We start from the raw sequence: 26,238 nt of genomic DNA, 5'->3' as shown, positions 1-26,238 counted from the left end.
TGTCAGAAAGTTGTTTTCATTTCAAGTTAAAGTGTACTGTTAGCTAGCTAGCTAACATTAGCTGGCTGGCTCGTTAGCAAACATTACGTGTATGATCTGTGTAGTAATATTATTCGTATCTCAGAGCCATTTGCTTTGCTAGTTGTAGCCTAATGTTAGCTAGCTAACATTGAACCTGGTTGGTTAGCTACCTGCAGATTCATGCAGGGTAGTAATGTCATGAGTTGGGATTATGGTTCATTGTTTAGCTAGCTAGCTACATGTTTTAACAAAAGACTCCACTATGCAAGTAACCATTTCAATCGAATGTTCATGATGTCACTGCGACAACTGTTGATAGACGTAGCTGGTAAATTCACTCTGGCTATCTACACCGATTTCAGAGAACTCTTGTCTGAGTGTGCCAGAGCGCAGATAAGTGACAAATTTACGAACGCTCAACACCCGTTGAATATGGCCGGTGTCAGTAAAAGTTGGCAAAAAAACGTGATTAAATTGTTGCCAGCAGCACGGTTGCAGTCACCAATGCTCTGGATAACATAAAAAATGCCTAACCTGCTCTGCTAGGGCAAGTACAATGGTCAGTGAGCTGTTCCCTCATTTGTGACTGGAAGTACAAAGCAAGCTAGCCAATGTTAGCCAGTTGGCTTGGGTGCTTGACTGCTGTTGTTAGGACAGAACGCTCGGATCAACCCTACTCCTCGGCCAGAGCGTCCAGTGAGCGCTCTGAACACTCCTTAAAGAGATGGGCCGGGCTAAAGCTTAAGATGGAGTGAACAATGCTGAATGGGTGTAGCCAAAGAAGAGCTCTCCAGTAGGTGTACCAAGTCATTTTCTCAAAAGTGAGGTTACAAGTTTATCAACTTTCAAAGCAGAATTACTTTCCCATTGTTCCTCAAATGTAGTGTATGATATACCATTTTCTAGCTCTGAGTCTCTACTTTTATTCAATGTAAAAATAAAAATAAACATTAAAAATTTGTTACATAAAACTGAATCGTGCCGGTCGGTCACATATAAGAAAGCTCAGGAAATATACATTACCAGTCAAAAGTTAGAACACACCTACTCATTCCAGGGTTTTTCTTGAATTTTACTATTTTCTACATTGTAGAATAATAGTGAAGACATCAAAACTATGAAATAACACATAGGGAATCATGTAGTAACCAAAAAAGTGTTAACCTTTACGGGATCGGTGTCCCGTATACGGGACCGTTGAGTTAACGTGCGCTAATGTGATTAGTATGACTGTTGTAAGTAACAGCAAACTTATATGGGCAGAACGCTTAAATTCTTGTTAATCTAACTGCACTGTCCAATTTGCAGTAGCTATTACAGTGAAAAAATACCATGCTATTGCTTGAGGAGAGTGCACAACAACAAAAAACATATTACGGCAACTAGTTTGATACATTCACCTCTGAAGATAAATAATGTACTTACATTCAGTAATCTTGCTCTGATTTGTCATCCTAAGGGTCCCAGAGATAAAATATAGCATAGTTTTGTTTGATAAAATCTATTTCTTTATTTAAATGTAGGAACTGGGTTCTACAGTTTGAACCCCTGCTGTCTCTGGCTCCACACCCACCCCGCCCGGACATCTAGATGTGTGAAAGTTAGTGTATAAGCTAATGATCCATCATGTATGACATTCCTGGGAGTGTGTAAACTTACATTTTGTATTACCATATCATTTTTGTATGTTCTCTATGGTTATCAGTGGATATAAAAAGTCTACACACCCCTGTTAAAATGCCAGGTTTTTGTGATGTAAAAGAATGAGTTTTGTCAGATCTTTTTCCACTGTTAATGTGACCTATAATGTGAACAATTCAATTGAAAAACTAACTGAAATCTTCGAGGGGGAAAAATGAAAGATAAAAACCTTACAATAACCTGGTTGCATAAGTGTACACACCCTCATAACTGGGGATGTGGCTGTGTTCAGAATTAACCAATCACATTCAAACTCATGTTAAATAGAAGTCATTATACACCTGCCATCATTTAAAGTGACTCTGATTAATCATAAATAAAGTTCAGCTGTACTAGTAGGATTTTCCTGACATTTTCTTAGTTGCATCTCAGTGCAAAAGCCATGGTCCGCAGAGAGCTTCCAAGGCATCAGAGGGATCTCATTGTTGAAAGATATCAGTCAGGAGAAGGGTACAAAATAATTTCCAAAGCATTACATATACCATGGAACACAGTGAAGACAGTCATCATCAAGTGGAGAAAATATGGCACAACAGAGACATTACCAAGAACTGGACGTCCCTCCAAAATGTATGAAAACAGGAGAAGAAAACTGGTCAGGGAGGCTTCCAAGAGGCCTACAGCAACATTAAATGAACTGCAGGAATTTCTGGCAAGTACAGGCTGTGTGCTACATGTGACAACAATCTCCCGTATTCTTCATATGAATGGGCTATGGGGTAGGGTGGCAAAACGGAAGCCTTTTCTTACAAAGAAAAACATCCAAGCCCGGCTGAAGTTTGCAAAAACAAACATCAAGTCCCCCAAAAGCACGTGGGAAAATGTGTTATGGTCTGATGAAACCAAGTTTGAACTTTTTGGCCATAATTCCAAACGGTATGTTTGGCAAAAAAACAACACTGCACATCACCCAAAGAACACCATACCCACAGTGATGCATGGTGGTGGCAGCATCATGCTTTGGGGCTGTTTTTCTTCAGCTGGAACCGGGGCCTTAGTCAGGGTGGAGGGAATTATGAACAGTTCCAAATACCAGGCAATTTTGGCACAAAACCTTGAGGCATCCGTTAGAAAGCTTAAGATGAAGAGGAAGTTCACCTTTCAGCATGACAACGACGCAAAGCACACATCCAAATCCACAAAAGCATGGCTTCACCAGAAGAACATTAACGTTTTGCAATGGCCCAGCCAGAGCCCAGACCTGAATCCAATTGAACATCTCTGGGGTGATCTGAAGAGGGCTGTGCACAGGAGATGTCCTCGCAATCTGACAAATTTGGAGCGCTTTTGCAAAGAAGAGTGGGCAAATATTGCCACGTCAAGATGTGCCATGCTAATAGACTCCTACCCAAAAAGACTGAGTGCTGTAATAAAATCAAAAGGTGCTTCAACAAAGTATTAGTTTAAGGGTGTGCACACTTATGCAACCAGGTTATTGTTTGTTTTTCAATTGAATTGTTCACGTTATAGGCAGGGGCGGTGTGTTCAATAGGGCGATATGGGCGACGCACTGCCAAACGGGAAAAGGAAGGGATTTTTTTTCTAATCAATTATATCACGGCAACAGTAGTTATCAGTGTTCTAATCTGATCTGACTGCCACTAAATGTCCAATCAGGCTAAAGTCGTGCTTCAAATGCCCCCCCCCCCCTTTTGGGGCGATTTCAGTCAGGTTGAAAATCGCCCAGAAGTCTGTCATAGACTCCCATGTAAAATCTATTTTTTTCAAATTTCAGAGCTTTCAATACAATCTCTATGGGTTTCTGAGGGCTTGCACTTACGCGCTTTCGTCATACGTAACGTAACCATGAACGTAACTAAGAAAATAGCGGGTAGCAGCATCTCTGTTGCGACCTGCAGTGTGGCGTTATCTTATGTTTTTAATTTGTACACTTAGTGGCGTTATTTTATGTTTTTAATTTGTAGACTTAGTTTACAAACATTCTGCCAACCATGGATTTCCAGTGGTGGGTTTTGGACTGATCTTGTTGATCGTGTACATACCCGCTACGAACGGACTAAATAATGAAAACGCTGCTGGCAGCGGAATCCAATACAGCAGAACAAACTTCCCTTACCCACCACCTTGCTGATTAATGCCCAGTCACTGAGGGGGAAAGCGGATGAGTTGTCAGCGAATCTGCGCTTCCAACACGAATATCGGGAGGCCTGTTTGCTGGCATTTACTGAGACTTGGCTGGATGACAGAGTCCCGGACAGAGAAGTGGAGCCGGCCGGCTTCACCCTGGTCAGAGCGGACCGCGATCTGACAGTCACAGGGAAAATCGATCCTGGTAAGAGAGCGACTCTGTACCCCCGACATTGAACTGCTTTCTGTGTCACTGCGACCTTACTATCTGCCCCGTGAGTTCCCCCAATTGTTTGTTACCGTTGTGTACATTCAACCAAAAGCTAATATAACAAAGGCATCAGAGATTATTTATAATCTGTCACAGAAACTGGAATCCATCTCCCCAGATCAGTCAATAAATGCTTCTGGTATTGACTTATATGCTGCCCCTGTCTTCATCTTGTTGCTGGACATATCTTTTTTTAAATGTGTGTAGGTCACCTAAATCATCAGAAAAATTGCCCCCCCTGAGAATTTTTTCAGGAGCCGCCACTGGTTATAGGTCACATTAAAGGTGGAAAAAGTTCTGACATGATTTATCTTTGTCTCATTCTTTTACATCACAAAAACCTGGCATTTTAACAGGGGTGTGTAGACTTTTTATATCCACTGTATGTACTTAAAAATTTATCAATTGACCAATTCGGTACATTTGGGCAGATTTGATACAAAATAGTCCACTGGATCAATCTGAAACTTTGCACACACACTGCTGCCATCTAGTGGCCAAAATCTAAATTGCGCCTAAACTGCAATATTATCTTGTGGCATTTCTCTTGCATTTCGAAGATGATGGAACAAAAAAACAAACATGTTTTTTTGTTTGTATTATCTTATACCAGATCTAATGTGTTATAATCTCCTACATTAATTTCACATTTCCACACACTTCAAAGTGTTTCTTTTCAAATTATATCAAGAATATGTATACCCTTGCTTCAGGTGCTGAGCTACAGGCAGATTTGGGTATGTCATTTTAGGCGAAAATTTTAAAAAAAAGGTCCGATCCTTAAGAGGTTAATAAAAATATATATTTTTAACTGCATAATAAATAAATGTGACTGGACAATTTTGTGTGAGTCAGGGGCTGGGCCCAAGCCCATAGGGGGCCCAAGAGGCAAATATTTTTCTCCAACCACTGGAACCCCCTCTCAATGTTAAAAATACATCAGAGAGCATAATTTAGCCACAGAGGATCAACAGTTTCAAAAAAATAACTGTGGGTTACATTTTATCACAAGCGCATACAATGGGGAAAAAAAGTATTTAGTCAGCCACCAATTGTGCAAGTTCTCCCACTTAAAAAGATGAGAGAGGCCTGTAATTTTCATCATAGGTACACGTCAATGATGACAGACAAATTGAGGATTTTTTTTCTCCAGAAAATCACATTGTAGGATTTGTTATGAATTTATTTGCAAATTATGTTGGAAAATAAGTATTTGGTCAATAACTAAAGTTTCTCAATACTTTGTTATATACCCTTTGTTGGCAATGACACAGGTCAAACGTTTTCTGTAAGTCTTCACAAGGTTTTCACACACTGTTGCTGGTATTTTGGCCCATTCCTCCATGCAGATCTCCTCTAGAGCAGTGATGTTTTGGGGCTGTCGCTGGGCAACACAGACTTTCAACTCCCTCCAAAGATTTTCTATGGGGTTGAGATCTGGAGACTGGCTAGGCCACTCCAGGACCTTGAAATGCTTCTTACGAAGCCACTCCTTCGTTGCCCGGGCGGTGTGTTTGGGATCATTGTCATGCTGAAAGACCCAGCCACGTTTCATTTTCAATGCCCATGCTGATGGAAGGAGGTTTTCACTCGAAATCTCACGATACATGGCCCCATTCATTCTTTCCTTTACACGGATCAGTCGTCCTGGACCCTTTGCAGAAAAACAGCCCCAAAGCATGATGTTTCCACCCCCATGCTTCACAGTAGGTATGGTGTTCTTTGGATGCAACTCAGGATTCTTTGTCCTCCAAACACGACGAGTTGAGTTTTTACCAAAAAGTTATATTTTGGTTTCATCTGACCATATGACATTCTCCCAATCCTCTTCTGGATCATCCAAATGCACTCTAGCAAACTTCAGATGGGCCTGGACATGTACTGGCTTAAGCAGGGGGACACGTCTCGCACTGCAGGATTTGAGTCCCTGGCGGCGTAGTGTGTTACTGATGGTAGGCTTTGTTACTTTGGTCCCAGCTCTCTGCAGGTCATTCACTAGGTCCCCCCGTGTGGTTCTGGGATTTTTGCTCACCGTTCTTGTGATCATTTTGACCCCACGGGGTGAGATCTTGCGTGGAGCCCCAGATCGAGGGAGATTATCAGTGTTATTGTATGTCTTCCATTTCCTAATAATTGCTCCCACAGTTGATTTCTTCAAACCAAGCAGGTCTACAATTTTGTTTCTGGTGTCCTTTGACAGCTCTTTGGTCTTGGCCATAGTGGAGTTTGGAGTGTGACTGTTTGAGGTTGTGAAAAGGTGTATTTTATACTGATAACAAGTTCAAACAGGTGCCATTAATACAGGTAACGAGTGGAGGACAGAGGAGCCTCTTAAAGAAGAAGTTACAGGTCTGTGAGAGCCAGAAATCTTGCTTGTTTGTAGGTGACCAAATACTTATTTTCCACCATAATTTGCAAATAAATTCATAAAAAATCCAACAATGTGATTTTCTGGAGAAAAAAAATCTCAATTTGTCTGTCATAGTTGACGTGTACCTATGATGAAAATTACAGGCCTCTCTCATCTTTTTAAGTGGGAGAACTTGCACAATTGGTGGCTGACTAAATACTTTTTTCCCCCACTGTGTATATATATATATATATATATATATATATATATATATATATATATATATATATATATATATATATATATATATATATATATATATATATATATATAGTGAGGGAAAAAAGTATTTGATCCCCTGCTGATTTTGTACGTTTGCCCACTGACAAAGACATGATCAGTCTATAATTTTAATGGAAGGAGTATTTGAACAGTGAGAGACAGAATAACAAAAACCAAATCCAGAAAAACTCATGTCAAAAATGTTATAAATTGATTTGCATTTTAATGAGGGAAATAAGTATTTGACCCCTCTGCAAAACATGACTTAGTACTTGGTGGCAAAACCCTTGTAGGCAATCACAGAGGTCAGACGTTTCTTGTAGTTGGCCACCAGGTTTGCACACATCTCAGGAGGGATTTTGTTCCACTCCTCTTTGCAGATCTTCTCCAAGTCATTAAGGTTTCGAGGCTGAGGTTAGGCAAATCGAAACTTCAGCTCCCTCCACAGATTTTTTGTGGGATTAAGGTCTGGAGACTGGCTAGGCCACTCCAGGACCTTAATGTGCTTCTTCTTGAGCCACTCCTTTGTTGCCTTGGCCGTGTGTTTTGTGTCATTGCCCTGCTGGAATACCCATCCACGACCCATTTTCAATGCCCTGGCTGAGGGAAGGAGGTTCTCACCCAAGATTTGATGGTACATGGACCCGTCCATCGTCCCTTTGATGCGGTGAAGTTGTCCTTTCCCCTTAGCAGAAAAACACCCCCAAAGCATAATGTTTCCACCTCCATGTTTGACGGTGGGGATGGTGTTCTTGGGGTCATAAGCAGCATTCCTCCTCCTCCAAACACGGCGAGTTGAGTTGATGCCAAAGAGCTCCATTTTGGTCTCATCTGACCACAACACTTTCACCCAGTTCTCCTCTGAATCATTCAGATGTTCATTGGCAAACTTCAGATGGCCCTGTATATGTGCTTTCTTGAGCAGGGGGACATTGCGGGCGCTGCAGGATTTCAGTCCTTCACGGCGTAGTGTGTTACCAATTGTTTTCTTGGTGACTATGGTCCCAGCTGCCTTGAGATCATTGACAAGATCCTCCAGTGTAGTTCTGGGCTGATTCCTCACCGTTTTCATGATCATTGCAACTCCACGAGGTGAGATCTTGCATGGAGCTCCAGGCCGAGGGAGATTGACAGGTCTTTTGTGTTTCTTCCATTTGCGAATAATCACACCAACTGTTGTCACCTTCTCACCAAGCTGCTTGGTGATGGTCTTGTAGCCCATTCCAGCCTTGTGTAGGTCTACAATCTTGTCCCTGACATCCTTGGAGAGCTCTTTGGTCTTGGCCATGGTGGAGAGTTTGGAATCTGATTGATTGATTGCTTCTGTGGACAGGTGTCTTTTATACAGGTAACAAGCTGAGATTAGGAGCACTCCCTTTAAGAGTGTGCTCCTAATCTCAGCTCGTTACCTGTATAAAAGACACCTGGGAGCCAGAAATCTTTTTGATTGAGAGGGGGTCAAATACTTATTTCCCTCATTAAAATGCAAATCAATTTATAACATTTTTGACATTAGTTTTTCTGGATTTGTTTGTTGTTATTCTGTCTCTCACTGTTCAAATAAACCTACCATTACAATTATAGACTGATCATATCTTTGTCAGTGGCCAAATGTACAAAATCAGCAGGGGATCAAATACTTTTTTCCCTCACTGTATATATATAAATATGTGTGTGTGTGTATATATATATATATATATATATATATGTGTGCGTGTGTGCGTGTGTATTACCTCCTAATATTTTCCAATCTGGGTGTCGCTTCATTGGCCTGGGCTATTGTATGTTTGGATTCAAGACCAAATTGATCTCAGTTTGTCAGTGTCAGAGTAGTCACTCATTTCGGTAATTTTTGTGGTACGGGGCCTATCATTTCTTAATCCGCCTGTGTAGATGGAAACCGAAAAGTCTGAACCTTTTGGGTAAAACACTGAGGTAAATCCTGTATGGAAATGCACCAGAAATGTGCCATTGCAGTGGAATAGGAAGAGAAGATCTACAAGACAAGAGGCTGAGTATTAGCCAGCCATCAATCGAGTGACAAACCCAATCAGCATCACCCACAGAAAACCAGTTTAGTCTGGCAATTATGCATGCTCAATAGGCATAATTGCTAGGCATAATTGCTGAGGGTTGTTGTTCTGTTTTTTGACCAGATCACCCTGAAAGACGTCCTAACACAATTCCCAGAGTAACACTAGAATACCAGAAACAGTGTGACAGAGACAAGGGCGTAGGAGCTGGACATGGGCATAGGAAAGATTTTTTGACATGGGCTGCAGGATTTTTTTTGGCCCGATTTAGATATGTTTCTGCTTAACATTTCTGACATTTTGGTAGGCTATTTGTTAGTCAACTTGTCTATAATTAGATACATACAGATTATCTTCTGTCATTATACTGTCTGTTGCCTTAGAAGACTGAATAAACCCTTGCTCACCAGAATAATGTCATAAATCGATAGAATAAATGCTTAAATCTAAAGTTTTCTCTGTAATCTGTAGCAATCTGTAGCAACAGTGCCGGAGAAGATGGCTGCCGTTTTACAGCCCTCTAACCAATTGTACTATTATGTGTGTTTTTCCGCGTTATTTGTAATTTATTTTGTACATAATGTTTCTGCCATCGTCTCTTATAACCAAAAAGAGCTTCTGGATATCAGGACAGCGATTACTCACCTCGTATTGGACGAAGATTTTTTCTTCAACGAGGCGGCCGCGAAGGATATCATACAGACACCCGACAAGGCCCAAATCCCCGTCATTCGCGTGAGGAAGAGACGGAGATATCGTGGACGTAGATCGGGGTGCCTTGTAAGGATCTGACGGCGAGCGAGTAAACTGCCTCTTCCATCAATCCTATTAGCCAACGTTCAATCATTTGAAAATAAATTGGATGATTTAAGATTACGGTTATCCTACCAACGGGACATTAAAAACTGTAATATCTTATGTTTCACCGAGTCGTGGCTGAACGACGACAATGATAACATTCAGCTAGCAGGCTATACGCTACATCGGCAGGACAGAACGGCTGATTCCGGTAAGACAAGGGGTGGCGGTCTGTGTATATTTGTAAACAACATCTGGTGCACAAAATCAAATACTAAGGAAGTCTCGAGGTTTTGCTCGCCTGAGGTAGAGTATCTTATGATAAGCTGTAGACCACACTATTTACCAAGAGAGTTTTCATCTATGTTTTTCATAGCTGTCTATTTACCACCACAAACCAATGCTGGCATTAAGATTGCACTGAATGAGTTGTACAAGGCCATTAATCAACAGGAAAACGCTCATCCAGATGCAGCGCTCCTAGTGGCCGGGGACTTTAATGCAGGGAAACTTAAATCCGTTCTACCTAATTTCTACCAGCATGTTAAATGTGCAACCAGAGGAAAAAAAACTCTAGACCACCTTTACTCCACACACAGAGACGCATACAAAGCTCTCCCTCGCCCTCCATTTGGCAAATCTGACCATAATTATATCCTCCTGATTCCTGCTTATAAGCAAAAACTAAAGCAGGAAGCACCAGTGACTCGGTTAATAAAAAAGTGGTCAGATGACGCAGATGCTAAGCTACAGGACTGTTTTGCTAGCACAGACTGGAACATGTTCCGGGATTCTTCAGACAGCATTGAGGAGTACACCACATCAGTCACTGGCTTCATCAATAAGTGCATCGATGATGTCGTCCCCACAGTGACCGTACGTACATACCCCAACCAAAAGCCATGGATTACAGGAAACATCCGCACTGAGCTAAAGGGTAGAGCTGCCGCTTTCAAGGAACGGGACTCTAACCCGGACGCTTATAAGAAATCCCGCTATGACCTCCGACGAACCATCAAACAGGCAAAAGTCAATACAGGACTGAGATTGAATCATACTACACTGGCTCTGACGCTCGTCGGATGTGGCAGGGCTTGAAAACTATTACAGACTACAAAGGGAAGCACAGCCGCGAGCTGCCCAGTGACACAAGCCTACCAGATGAGCTAAACCACTTCTATGCTCGCTTCGAGGCAAGCAACACTGAAGCATGCATGAGAGCACCAGCTGTTTCGGATGACTATGTGATCACGCTCTCCGTAGCCGATGTGAGTAAGACTTTTAAGCAGGTCAACATTCACAAGGCCGCAGGGCCAGACGGATTACCAGGACGTGTACTCCGAGCATGTGCTGACCAACTGGCAAGTGTCTTCACTGACATTTTCAACATGTCCCTGACTGAGTCTGTAATACCAACATGTTTCAAGCAGACCACCATAGTCCCCGTGCCCAAGGACTCTAAGATAACCTGCCTAAATGACTACCGACCCGTAGCACTGACGTCTGTAGCCATGAAGTGCTTTGAAAGGCTGGTCATGGCTCACATCAACAGCATTATCCCAGAAACCCTAGACCCACTCCAATTTGCATACCGCCCCAACAGATCCACAGATGATGCAATCTCTATTGCACTCCACACTGCCCTTTCCCACCTGGACAAGAGGAACACCTACGTGAGAATGCTATTCATTGACTACAGCTCAGCATTCAACACCATAGTGCCCTCAAAGCTCATCACTAAGCTAAGGATCCTGGGACTAATCACCTCCCTCTGCAACTGGATCCTGGACTTCCTGACGGGCCGCCCCCAGGTGGTAAGGGTAGGTAACAACACATCTGCCACACTGATCCTCAACACGGGGGCCCCTCAGGGGTGCGTGCTCAGTCCCCTCCTGTACTCTCTGTTCACCCATGACTGCATGGCCAGGCACGACTCCAACACCATCATTAAGTTTGCCGACGACACAACAGTGGTATGCCTGATCACCGACAACGATGAGACAGCCTATAGGGAGGAGGTCAGAGATCTGGCCGTGTGGTGCCTGGACAACAACCTCTCCCTCAACGTGACCAAGACAAAGGAGATGATTGTGGACTACAGGAAAAAAAAGAGGACTGAGCACGCCCACATTCTCATCGACGGGGCTGTATTGGAACAGGTTGAGAGCTTCAAGTTCCTTGGTGTCTACATCACCAACGAACTATCATGGTCCAAACACACCAAGACAGTCGCGAAGAGGGCACGACAAAGCCTATTCCCCCTCGGGAGACTGAAAAGATTTGGCATGGGTCCTCAGATCCTCAAAAAATTCTACAGCTGCACCATCGAGAGCATCCTGACTGGTTGCATCACCGCCTGGTATGGCAACTGCTTGGCCTCCGACCGCAAGGCACTACAGAGGGTAGTGCGTACGGCCCAGTACATCACTGGGGCAAAGCTTCCTGCCATCCAGGACCTCTATACCAGGCGGTGCCAGAGGAAGGCCCTCAAAATTGTCAAAGACTCCAGCCACCCTAGTCATAGACTGTTCTCTCTGCTACCGCACGGCAAGCGGTACCGGAGTGCCAAGTCTAGGTCCAAAAGACTTCTCAACAGCTTCTACCCCCAAGCCATAAGACTCCTGAACAGCTAATCATGGCTACCCGGACTATTTGCACTGCAAACTATTTGCACCCATCCTTTTTACGCTGCTGCTACTCTGTTAATTATTTATGCATAGTCACTTTAACTCTACCCACATGTACATATTACCTCAACTACCTCAACTAGCCGGTGCCCCCGCACATTGACTCTGCAACGGTACCCCCCTGTATATATAGCCTCCCTACTGTCACTTTATTTTACTTCTGCTCTTTTTTTTCTCAACACTTTTTTTGTTGTTGTTTTATTTTTACTTTTTTTTGTTTAAAATAAATGCACTGTTGGTTAAGGGCTGTAAGTAAGCATTTCACTGTAATGTCTGCACCTGTTGTATTCGGCGCATGTGACCAATACAATTTGATTTGATTTGATTTGATTTGATTTTAATCTTTGTTTCTTTCGCAGAGCAAAGACATTTAGGGACTGTGGAGAAAATGCAATAACTCAACAACAACAAAATGAAAGGATTTTCAGAGCAAAATTTCCAAATGACATCAGTTTGACTGGTTGTAAGGAAATAGAAAGCTTTCAAAACGACCCAACATGTTTCTGATAAGATTTCAGCTCGGCTTGGATGCAAATTTTATGTGGTTGAAATACTGTCAGCTTTTATGATGCTGATAAAGATAGCACCTCTACAGACGGTATCTAACTTTGCATTCGCATTCTCTCAAGATGCGGAAAGAAATAAATCATATTTCTCCACTCCTGTTCCCGAGTCAAAATGTAGCCTACATTTGGTGTATCATTTTGCTACAAGAAATGCTTAATTCTGCAGGAGTTTATATTAATGCTATGTGAGAGGTTATAGACCTACAGTCAGTGTCAAGATTTCAGTTTCCATTTAACCTACCCTTGACATGCCATAGGCCTATCTGAAGTCCCATCTTGTGACTATTGAATGTGTATAGCACCTCACAATCATCACACATAACATAGCTGGCAGCCCAGCACTGCTATCATCCTCTTTTACCACTTCACCAAATATTTCCCAAACATTACTTTTCTGGCCCTCCCTTCTCTTTATTTTCAACTCTCCATTTCGCAGCTTTTCTCTTGTTGCATTAAACTCAAACATTGTCCTTTTTGCCTCCTTCTTTAACCTGTCTCTTCCCCTTCATCTACAATGATTGAATTGGATTTAACAAGTGACATCAATAAGGGATCATAGCTTTCACCTGGATTCACCTGGTCAGTCTATGTCATGGAAAGTGCAGGTGTTCTTAAGGTTTTGTAGACTCAGTGTAGGTACTGTTGACTTGCATTGGATTTGTGCCACAAATTTGTTGCCCCCCAGGAGACCAGCTACACCCTCATCCAGGTTGAACCCCCGATATCTCAAAAGTTAGCATTTGAAACAGTGGCCCGGTAAACAAAACCAAAGCATGGGTTGTTGTCATTCCTTGTCCTTAGACTGCTTACAGGGTAAGAAAACCAATATGTAGTTATGTAATTTGGGTGAACTATCCCTTTAAGCCTTTGATTGTCGCTATCATGATCACAGCAGGAGAGTGACAGCCATGAACAGACAGAGAGGGAGAGAGGTAAGATATTGAGAAGTGCTTCTCCAAGCCCATAGAGATCATAGATTGATGATCTGTCATAGTGTGAATCAATCTGAATTATTATATATTATCTCTGATGGAATGATAACAGCTTCTAGAGGGTGTATTGCATGGGTTAATTTCATTCAGGAGAGAGGCAGCCATGATTATATTTTATTTGGGATAATTGTGTAGAGTGGAGATTCATTCATTTCAGTTTGACCTTTCATGCCTACTTAAAAAAAAATGAAAACAGTTAACTGCATACGTTACTTGTTATTATTACAGTATAATAACTGTATTATATTATAAGTTGAAAATATTATGTAGCTCAGTTGGTAGAGCATGGCGCTTGCAACGGCAGGGTTGTGGGTTCGTTTCCCACGGGGGGCCTGTATGAAAAATGTATGCACTCACTAACTGTAAGTCGCTCTGGATAAGAGCGTCTGCTAAAATGACTAAAATGTAAATGTTAAGTTTCAAACCATACAGTATGAAGAGCAGCAGTAGTAACAACCTGACATTGGGGAAGTAAGAAAAATACTATACAATTATTTATACAGTAGCAGAGAAAGAGTGCAAAATGGTTGTTCAATTGAATATATCCACTATAACAGTCACACTGGTATTCAGTACTGTATGAATGGCCATGGCCCTAAGACCGATTGGACTGTATCAGCGTAAGTGCCCCTCTGCAAGGCCCCACTTAGCCTTGTAAATTTGTCCATTTGTAAGTTAAGATTTGTCTGTATCCTTTTCTCAAAATTACTAGAAATAGGCATTTACAAAACATCCCTGACCTCTGTAGCTAAATGTGTCCCCCCCCCAATGTCAGAGTTGCTCCTAGGCCCCTGGACAGAGAGCCAGGCTACTGTTCTCCACTACCCGTAATGCACCTGGCATTGCAGAGTCAAGGAGCACCACCAATGTCAAAACAATAGAAAATTACAGTATGTCTGTCGCATACAGAGCCAGACCGTTCTGCTGCTGTCTTCTTGCCCCTTATTGTGAAAGTGTATACTGTCTGAAACTGTGTAAATTCATGGCACACAGGAAGGGCCTTTGAAAGGTCTGGACCCAGAGATTTCATGTGGTGATTTCATGGTGCTTGCCAGTCCCAAATGCCACCCACCCGCCACTCCTCAATTTATATTTCAGAAAATACAATACACAATTCTCCTTTATGATTGCACTTGCACTAGCAAAAAGATCCCAATGTCCCAGGGCAGTGATTGGGGACGTTGCCCTGTGTAGGGTGCCGTCTTTCGGATGGGACGTTAAACGGGTGCCCTGACTCTCTGTGGTTACTAAAGGTCCCATGGCACATTTTGTAAGAGTAGGGGTGTTAACCCCGGTGTCCTGGCTAAATTCCCAATCTGGCCCTCATACCATCATGGCCACCTAATCATCCCCAGCTTCCAATTGGCGCATTCATCCCCCCTCCTCTCCCCTGTAACTATTCTCCAGCTCGTTCCTGTAAATTAGAATTGTGTTCTCTGTCAACTTACCTGGTAAAATAAGGGTACAATTGTTTAAGAAAAATAAACATGACACCTTGAGTTTAAAAATATATATTTTGGTTATTGAACTACAATAGGTGAAGTGGATTTACATCCACTAACGGAATTACGGTGACGGAATTACATCATAGGTCCCTGATCTGTACTATACAGAAATGCATAATTATGTATATGAATATCATTCTCTTCATGGTGATGTATCCTGAATAGGTACACGAAGGTAGAAATATGCAATATCCTTCTTTTGCATATGTGGGTGTTATTCTACACACTGGATATTATTTGAATGAACTCCGCCCCCAAACAAGACCACATTTGGTTGGTGCGGACCAGACCAAATCTGAAACAATCATAGACGTCTATGTTTCAAAAGTTTGGACATCACGTACAGCACCGTAGAGCACTGTAGAGTAATGTACAGTTCAGCACATCACAGAAGAGTTCAGTACAGTACAGTAAAGTAGATATGTACAGTACAATACAGTACATTATACTATACTCTACTGTAGTGTGCTCTACTGTAGTGAACTTAACTGTATTTTATTTAATAATATAATAATATGCCATTTAGCAGATGCTTTTATCCAAAGCGACTTACAGTCATGTGTGCATACTTTTTACGTATGGGTGGTCCCGGGGATCGAACCCACTACCCTGGCGTTACAAGCGCCATGCTCTACCAATTGAGCTAGAGAGGACCATAATTTACTATACTGTTCTGTACTTTACTGTACTGTACTGTTCTCTACTGTACTGTCCTGTGCTGTCCAAACTTGTGAAGCATAGACGTCTATGATTGGTTCAGATTTGGTCTGCCGGCGCAGACTGACCACATTTCAACTACTTTTCAATGTCCATTGACATCCGGTGTTGGTCAGTGCTCAGTGGGTGAGGATGCTTGTTAGAGTAAATGGAAAGAGGGTAGGTGGTAGGTGTCATGGTAGGTGCCAGTAAGAGCCGGGAGAGCCGGTAAACAAAAGGAAACCCAGCCGCGAGCTGCCCAGTGATGCGAGCCTACCAGCCGAGCTAAATGCCTTTTATGCTCGCTTCGAGGCAAGCAAAACTGTGTGATCACGCTCTCCGTAGCCAATGTGAGCAAGAAACAGGCCAACATTCACAAGGCCATGGGGCCAGACGGATTACCAGGACGTGTACTCAGAGCATGCATTGACCAACTGGCAAGTGTCTTCACAGACATTTTAAACCTCTCCCTGACCGAGTCTGTAATACCATGTTTCAAGCAGACCACCATAGTCCCTGTGCCCAAGAAAGTGAAGGTAACCTGCCTAAATGACTACCACCCTGTAGCACTCACGTCGGTAGCCATGAAGTGCTTTGAAAGGCTGGTCATGACTCACATCAACACCATCATCCCGGAAAACCTAGACTCACTCCAATTCGCATACCGCCCCAACAGATCCACAGATGATGCAATCTCAATCGCACTCCACACTGCTCTTTCCCACCTGGACAAAAGGAACAACGACGTGAGAATGCTGTTCATTGACTACAGCTCAGTGTTCAACACCATAGTGCCCACAAAGCTCATCACTAAGCTAAGGACCCTGAAACTTAACACCTCCCTCTGCAACTGGATCCTGGACTTCCTGACGGGCCGCCCCCAGGTGGTAAGGGTAGGCAACAACACATCTGCCACGTTGATCCTCAACACTGGGGCCCCTCAGGGGTGCGTGCATAGTCCCCTCCTGTACTCCCTGTTCACCCACGACTGCGTGGCTAGGCACGACTCAAACACCATCATTAAGTTTGCTGACGATAGTGGTATGCCTGATCACCGATAACGATGAGACAGCTTATAGGGAGGAGGTCAGAGACCTGGCAGTGTGGTGCCAGGACTTCAACCTCTCCCTAAATGTGAGCAAGACAAAGGAGCTGATCGTAGACTACAGGAAAAGGAGAGCCGAACAGGCCCCCAATAACATCGACGGGGCTGTAGTGGAGCGGGTCGAGAGTTTCAAGATCCTTGGTGTCCACATCACCAACAAACTATCATGGTCCAAACACACCAAGAGAGTCGTGAAGAGGTCACGACAACATATTTTCCCCCTCAGGAGACTGAAAAGATTTGGCATGGGTCCCCAGATCCTCAAAAAGTTCTACAGCTGCACCATCGAGAACATCCTGACCGGTTGCATCACCGCCTGGTATGGGAAGTGCTCGTCATCCAACCGTAAGGCGCTACAGAGGGTAGTGCGTACGGCCCAGTACATCACTGGGGCCAAGCTTCCTGCCATCCAGGACCTACAATGCATTCGGAAAGTATTCAGACCCCTTGACTTTTTCCACATTTAGTTACGTTACAGCCTTATTCTAAAATTGATTAAAAGTTTTTCCTCATCAATCTATATACAACACCCCATAATAACAAAGCAAAAACAGGTTTTATAAATTTTTGCAAATGTATAAAAAATTTAAGAACAGAAATACCTTATTTACATAAGTATTCAGACCCTTTGCTATGAGACTCGAAATTGATTGGAGTCCACCTGTGGTAAATTCAATTGATTGGACATGATTTTAAAAAATTAAAAACCAAGCCATGAGGTCGAAGGAATTGTCCGTAGAGCTCCAAGACAGGATTGTGTTGAGGCACAGAACTGGGGAAGGGTACCAAAAAAATGTCTGCAGCATTGAAGGTCCCCAAGAACACAGTGGCCTCCATCATTCTTAAATCAAATAAGTTTGGAAGCACCAAGACTCTACCTAAAGCTGGCCGCCCGGCCAAACTGAGCAATCGGGGAGAAGGGCCTTGGTCAGGGAGGTGAACAAGAGCCCGATAGTCATCCTGACAGAGCTCCAGAGTTCGTCTGTGGAGATGGGAGAGCCTTCCAGAAGGACAACCATCTCTGCATCACTCCACCAATCAGGCCTTTATGGTAGAGTGTCCAGATGGATGCCACTCCTCAGTAAAAGACAGTTTGCCAAAAGGCACCTTAATGGACTCTCAGACCATGAGAAACAAGATTCTCTGGTCAGATGACACCAAGACTGAACTCTTTGGCCTGAATGCTAAGCGTCATGTCTGGAGGAAACCTGGCACCATCCCTATGGTGAAGCATGGTGGTGGCAGCATCATGCTGTGGGGATGTTTTTCAGTGGCAGGGACTAAAAGACTAGTCAGTATCGAGGGAAAGATGAACGGAGCAAAGTACAGAGAGATTCTTGATGAAAACCTGCTCCAGAGCGCTCAGGGCCTCAGACTGGGGCGAAGGTTCACCTTCCAACAAGACAACGACCCTAAGCACACAACCAAGACAACACAGGACTGCCTTCAGGACAAGTCTGTGAATGTCCTTGAGTGGCCCAGCCAGAGCCCAGACTTAAACCCGATCAAACATCTCTGGAGAGACCTGAAAATAGCTGTGCAGCGATGCTCCCCATCCAACCTGACAGGGCTTGAGAGGATATGCAGAGAAGAATGGGGGAAACTCCCCAAATACAGGTGTGCCAAGCTTGTAGCGTCATACCCAATGAGACTCGAAGGCTTTAATCGCTGCCAAAGGTGCTTCAACAAAGTACTTATTAAAGGGTCTGAATACTTATTTAAATGTCATATTTCATTTTGCACAGGTTTCTAAAAAACTGTTTTTGCTTTGTCATCATGGAGTATTGTGTGTAGATTGATGAGGGGACTTTTTTATTTTTAATCAATTTTAGAATAAGGCTGTAACGTAACAAAAAGTGGGAAAAGTCAAAGGGTCTGAATACTTCCCGAATGCACTGTATATACTAGGCGGTGTCAGAGGAAGGCCTTAAAAATTGTCAAAAAATCCAGTCACCCAAGTCATAGACTGTTCTCTCTGCTACCGCATGGCAAGTGGTACCGGAGTGCCAAGTCTAGGTCCAAAAGGCTCTAACAGGTTCTATCCTCAAGCCATTAGACTGCTGAACAATTAATTAACTGGCCATCTGGACTATTTACATTGCATAGTCACTTTACCCCTACCTACATGTACAAATTACCTCTACTAACCTGTACCCCTGCACATTGACTTGTATAGCCTCGTTATTTTATTTAGTCAATATTTTCTTAACTCTATTTCTTGAACTGCATTGTTGGTTAAGGGCTTGTAAGTAAGCATTTCACAGTAAGGTCTACACATGTTGTATTCGGCGCATGTGACAAATAAAATGTGATTTGATCTGATTTGAGGGGACATTAACCGGAGAGCGAGAGAGAGAGAGAGAGAGAGAGTGGCAGAGAGAACGAGAGGGAGAGGGAGAGTGAGCAATTGTCCAGACTGTTTTCACACTTGCTTTGGCCACCAAACGACAGAAAGAGAAAGAAAACAGTTATGAGCTGAACATTACAGTATGCCAGTGGAAGGTAGGACAGCAACAGGTGACCAAACTGTGGTTTGTGACTACTATGATTTCCCATTCAGGGCCGCTGGAAAAGGTGTGGTGAGGCGGCATTTGCCACAGAACTTTTCAATCAGGTGTGGCAGCGCCACTTACTTTTGATTTAGTTTAATAAAATGTATCAACACAAAGCATTAAAAAGAGGGGCAAAGTGCTGTTTTTTAAACCGATTTGCCTCATGATTTTTACCTGTTTAGGTTACCAGATCAGAAAAAAGTACGGGCTCCAGAAATGTTTTTCCGCCACACCACTCTGGCACCTGCCCATTGTAGCCAATTCGATTGCAGTAATTCCGTTACTAATTTGGTAACATAATTACGAGTTTTAATATCTGTCACGCCCTGGCTCTGGGGACACTGTTATGTTGACCCAGGGTGTGTAGATCTATGTATTCTATTTCTATGTTGGCCTGAGTGACTCCCAATCAGAGGCAACGAGTGTCAGCTGTGAATGGTTGTCTCTGATTGGGAGCCATATTTAAACTGTCTGTTTTTCCCTTTGTGTTTGTGGGTTCTTGTTTCTAGTCTGTTGTGTTAGACCGTGAACTGTCACGTTATCGTTTTTTGATCGTGTCTCTAATAAAGAGTATGTTTGCCTGCAACGCTGCGCCTTGGTCCTCACCTCTATTAGACGATCGTGACAGAAGAACCCACCAGAACTGGACCAAGCAGCCTAGTGAGGAGCAGAGAGGGTGGACTTGGGAACAGTGGAGGAAGAGCTTCGACTGGGTCAAGCCGAATGAGGAGCTGAATGGCGGGAATTGGAAGCAGAAGAGCGAGAGTTGGGCGAGAACCATAGAGGCCTGGCCCACGGGGAAGAGAGACCCCCAGAAAATTTTTAGGGGGGGGGCTCACGACGTGGGGCAGCAGGAGGCCGCGATAGAGCGGTCCAGCGGGTTGGCAGAGGAGGCCGCCAGGTTACGGGGGCCACTGGTCGAAGAGGGGATGGAAGGTGTAGAGGCACGGCGAGAGGTACTGGGGTGTGTTACCAGTCCGGTCCGGCCCGTTCCAGATCCCGGTGTAGGGCCAGTGGTGTGTGTCCCCAGTACGGTCCGGTCTGTTCCTGCTCCTCGCACCAAGCCTACGGTGCGCGTCGACAGCCCGGCTCGGCCCGTTCCTGCTCCCCGCACCAAGTCAGTGGTGCGCTTCGTCAGCCCGGCTCGGCCATTCCTGCTCCCCGCACCAAGTCAGTGGTGCGCTTCGTCAGTCCGGCTCGGCCCGTTCCTGCTCCCCGCACCAAGTCAGTGGTGCGCTTCGTCAGCCCGGCTCGGCCCGTTCCTGCTCCCCGCACCAAGTCAGTGGTGCGCTTCGTCAGCCCGGCTCGGCCCGTTCCTGCTCCCCGCACCAAATCAGTGGTGCGCTTCGTCAGCCCGGCTCGGCCCGTTCCTGCTCCCCGCAATAAGTCAGTGGTGCGCTTCGTCAGCCCGGCTCGGCCCGTTCCTGCTCCCCGCACCAAGTCAGTGGTGCGCTTCGTCAGCCCGGCTCGGCCCGTTCCTGCTCCCCGCACCAAGTCAGTGGTGCGCTTCGTCAGCCCGGCTCGGCCCGTTCCTGCTCCCCGCACCAAGTCAGTGGTGCGCTTCGTCAGCCCGGCTCGGCCCGTTCCTGCTCCCCGCACCAAGTCAGTGGTGCGCTTCGTCAGCCCGGCTCGGGCTGTTCCTGCTCCCCACACCAAGCCAGTGATGTGCGTCGTCAGTCCGGCACAGCCCGTGCCTGTTCCACTGGTGCCTGGTTCAGCACGGGTCAGCTGCTTCACGCCGGAGCTAGAGCAATCCGCTCCACCAGTGTGCAGTCCAGCTCCGGTCAGCAGGGCCAGACCGGACCAGGGGTACCTTGGGGGGTTAGAGAGGGAGTGGGGATCATGCCCGGAGCCGGATCCGCCGCCAAGGCGGAGTGCCCACCCGGTCCCTCCCCTGTGGTATTTAGTTGGCGCGGTCGGAGTCCGCGCCTTTAGGGGGGGGTACTGTCACGCCCTGGCTCTGGGGACACTGTTATGTTGAGCCAGGGTGTGTAGATCTATGTATTCTATTTCTATGTTGGCCTGAGTGACTCCCAATCAGAGGCAACGAGTGTCAGCTGTGAATGGTTGTCTCTGATTGGGAGCCATATTTAAACTGTCTGTTTTTCCCTTTGTGTTTGTGGGTTCTTGTTTCTAGTCTGTTGTGTTAGACCGTGAACTGTCACGTTATCGTTTTGTTGTTTTTTGATCGTGTCTCTAATAAAGAGTATGTTTGCCTGCAACGCTGCGCCTTGGTCCTCACCTCTGTTAGACGATCGTGACAATATCTTAATAATTCATAAACAAACTTGATATCAGTAAAAACACTATAACTAATTGGTAGGTCTACTTTTACTTGCTACTTCTGTGAACTTTCATTATCCTCCCTCATGAGGGAGAGAAATTAGAAAATATCTTAAAGATATGTGGGTTTTTGGTAACAGAATTACAAGGCACAAGGCAATGTTTCTTAAATTTACAGAAGGCAAATAATTTATCCAAAACTAAACATAACTGTTGATTTTAGTTGTCAAGTGTCTTTACTTCAACATTATAGTGTTTTGATTTATTTCTAATACCTTTTAAGACTTTTTCTGGTAGATGTTGTCTAAGACCAGAAATCAAAGCATTTGCTTATTCCACATTTTTTTGTATGGAAAATGGTTGAAATATGTATATATGCATTAATTTATCAAAGATATAGACTCTTAGCTTTCATTTTAAACCCAATTTGACATGCTCCTATGAACTTCACATGTTGGTGCTCATGGGTCCTTTTAGGTAGAAATGCCCATAAGTTCATGGCATGGAAGACCAACAGGGTCATAGTAGATCAGAGCAAGATCCTAGCCTGAGCGTTGTCTACTTATGTGGACAAATATCTAATCTTCTATATACTTCAATCCACTTTATCTATTGGGATGTAAGTCCACAATAAGTCTATATCTGGGCATTCTGAGAATGTGGGCAAGCCATCATAGTCAATGTCTCTTGATGTGTTGTGACATTTTGGCAAAATGTCTTCTTGTACACTTTTGTGTATTTTGTTTGGCCAAGAGATGCAGCAGATTCGCCTAAGACAGCCACTGCTGAAAGACTCCATCCTTCTCATGTCATTCTTGACAATACACTAACACTCCAAACCATACAATAGAACAGATTTGACATTTCTGTTATATTGGTGGATATTTGAGAATGTTCTGCTCAGACCTCCAGATGGGATAAGTTGGTTAAATGCACAATGTTAGGTTGGTACCACAGTCTAAAGATCTTTTAGCTGGGAGTACAGGCTCCACAGAATACTTCTGGGTTTGTATGATGTGGTTTTGGTCATGATCCAGTCAATGGTAATAAGGAAGAGGATATCAGAGACGAGGGACCCCTGACTCACTCCAGACTGCTCAGTAAACCGCTCAGAGAGGCTGTTGCCCATAATGACACTGCATTCGAAGTGGTAAAACATATTCCCAATGATGTAACAATCTTGAATAGTATACCATCGAATCTCAAGCTCTTCCAGAGAGTGTCACCATGTATACTACCAACAGCCTTGAAGTCTATGAAGTGAAAATAGGGAGGTGGGGGGGGGGGTCACAAATCAACAACAAACATAATATTATATGAAACAGCGGTTTAATTGGATTTCTTCCCATGGCTAATATTCTGAACAATGTGTGATGTTGTGCATGGTACCATTGTAATCCTTGTCCATCAAAACATACAGAGTCTTCAGAAAGTATTCATACCCCTTGACTTAATCCACATTTTGTTGTGTTACAGCCTGAATTCAAAATTTATTAAATAAATATTTTGTCTCACCCATCTACACAAAATACCCCATAACGACAAACTGAAAACATGTTAAAAATATATATATATATATATAGAAATATCTCATTTACATAAGTATTCACACCCCTGAGTCAATACATGTTAGTAGAGATTACAGCTGTGAGTCTTTTTTGGTAAATCTCTAAGAGTTTTGCACACCTAGATTGTAAAATATTTGCACATTGTTCTTTTTACAATTCTCCAAGCTTTGTCAAGTTGGTTGTTGATCATTTGCTAGACAGCCATTTTCAAGTCTTGCCATAGATTGTCAAGCCGATTTTAAGTCAAAACTGTAACTAGGCCACTCAGTAACATTCAATGTCATCTTGGTAAGCAACTCCAGTGTATATTTGGCCTTGTGTTTTAAGTTATTATCCTGCTGAAAGGTGAATTTCTCTCCCAGTGTCTGTTGGAAAGCAGGCTGAAACTCCTCTAGGATTTCGCCTGTGCTTAGTTTATTTTTTATCCTAAATAACTCCCTAGTCCTTGCCAATGACAAGCATACCCATAAGATGATGCAGCCACCACCATGCTTGAAAATATGAAGAGTGGTACTCAGTGATGTTGTGTTGGATTTGCCCCAAACATAACGCTTTGTATTCAGGACAAAGTTCATTTCTTTGCTACATTTCTTGCAGTTTTACTTTATCTTATTTCAAACAGAATGCATGTTTTTAAATGTATGTATTTATTTATTTTTCCTTTATTTAACTAGGCAAGTCAGTTAAGAACAAATTCTTATTTACAATGACGGCCTACACCGGCCAAACCCGGACGACGCTGAAATATTTGTATTCTGTACAAGTTTCCTTCTTTTCACTGTCATTTAGGTTAGTATTGTGAAGTAACTACAATGTTGTTGATCCATCCTCAGTTTTCTCCTATCACAGCCACTGAACTCTGTAACTGTTTTAAAGTCACCATTGACCTCATGGTGAAATCCCTGAGTTAGGAAGGACACCTGTATGTTTGCAGTGACTGGGTGTATTGATACACCATCCAACGTGTAATTAATAACTTCACTATGCTCAAAGGGATATTCAAGGTCTGCTTTTTTGTATTTATGCCCTTCTTTGTTAGGCATTGGAAAACCTCCCTGGACTTTGTGGTTGAATCTGTGTTTGAAATGCACTGCTCGACTGGAGGACCTTACAGATAATTGTATGTGTGGGGTACAGAGATGAGGTAGTCATTCAAAAATCATGTTAAACACTATTATTGCACACAGAGTGAGTCCATGCAACTTCTTATGTGACTTGTTAAGACATTTTTACTCCTGAACTTATTTAGGCTTGCCATAACAAAGTGGTTGAATACTTATTGATTCAAGACATTTCAGTGTCAAGGGGTGCTGAAGGTGGGTGTGGTGCATGAATCAAGCGCAGGACGCAGAAGCTCAGTCCAAAAGACTTTAGTGCAAGATTCACGTAGAAAATAAGCACAATAAGCCCGAAGGCGAAATAACGGCGCACACAGGCGTCAAACAAACGGCGCACTAACATGTGCGAAAAACCTCTCCAAAACACTGGAGGGAAGTACGTAGCTCCAACACGAAACAGAAGAGCAATCACACACAAAGACAAACACACACAACGAGAACTAAATAGGACACTAACGAGGACTAACAAGACACAGGTGTACAACATCAAGACAAAACCAAACGAACATGAAACATAGATCGGTGGCAGCTAGTACTCCGGGGACGACGACCGCCGAAGCCTGCCCGAACTAGGAGGAGGAGCAGCCTCGGCCGAAACCGTGACATTCAGCTTTTCATTTTTAATTAATTTGTAAAATTGTCTAGAAACATAATTCCACTTTGACATTATTGTGTGTAGACCAGTGACACAAAATCTCAATTTAATCAATTTTAAGTTAAGGGTTGTGAATACTTCCTGAAGGGACTGTAGGTGTAGACATCATATTTTCTGTAGGAATGGCTTACCAAGAAAAGTTTCCAAAATGACTAATTTGAGGTAAAAAGGAGTTGGCAGATTTATTTTTGCTTACTTTAATTCATTGTACAGGATGCAAACAGGTGAATGACGTTTCGACGTAAAGCTGACGTCTTCCTCAGAGTGACCTGAGCATTGCACTCACTGTAGCTCCTATTCATAGCATAGTGGCCCATTGAGACACAACAATCTAAAAACATTCTAATGATATGTTTCAAGGTAAATGGCAAATTATATCACAAAATAATAAGAGATAGTGTGTCTCGCTATTCAACAGGCCATGTCAAAATATACATAGGTGATATTTGGGTGTCTGTGAATCCGGGACACAGAGAACCAAAGAATCAAGGCAACAACATTATAGAAACGAGGACAGTGAAAAATCATTGTTTAGCCCTTTTGGATCCACAGTGTCTAAGGAGTACTGCCAGAATGCCTCTTTGTTTTAGTTTACATATGATGTCACCTGCTCTTGGTGAAATTTGGAGGTGTTCTATGGCTACAAAGCGCAAGGAGGAAGGTAAGCAATGGTTTGTTCGATGCAGTGGTGCGCAATAGCATAGTCAGTATTTTTATTTTGAATATCATCCTTATGTTCTGCGATGCGAAGTTTCAATGCTCGTTTAGTTTGACCAATACAAGCAGCCCCGCAGATGCATTTGAGCATGTATTTGACATTTGTGGTGCTACAATTAATGAAGCTTTGGATTTTGTATTGTCACAATGTACACAGTGGCCACACTTGTAATTGCCATTGGGCAGGCCTGGGAGTCAAGTGTCATGCTTCTTGGGTAGCTGCATGCTGTGCGTAATGGAATCGCCTAGA

This window comes from Coregonus lavaretus (assembly GCF_964263955.1).
Source record: "Coregonus lavaretus genome assembly, chromosome: 11".
NCBI classification, from domain to species: Eukaryota; Metazoa; Chordata; class Actinopteri; order Salmoniformes; family Salmonidae; genus Coregonus; species Coregonus lavaretus.
The sequence above is the reverse complement of the archived record's forward strand: the minus strand, read 5'-3'. Positions refer to the sequence as shown.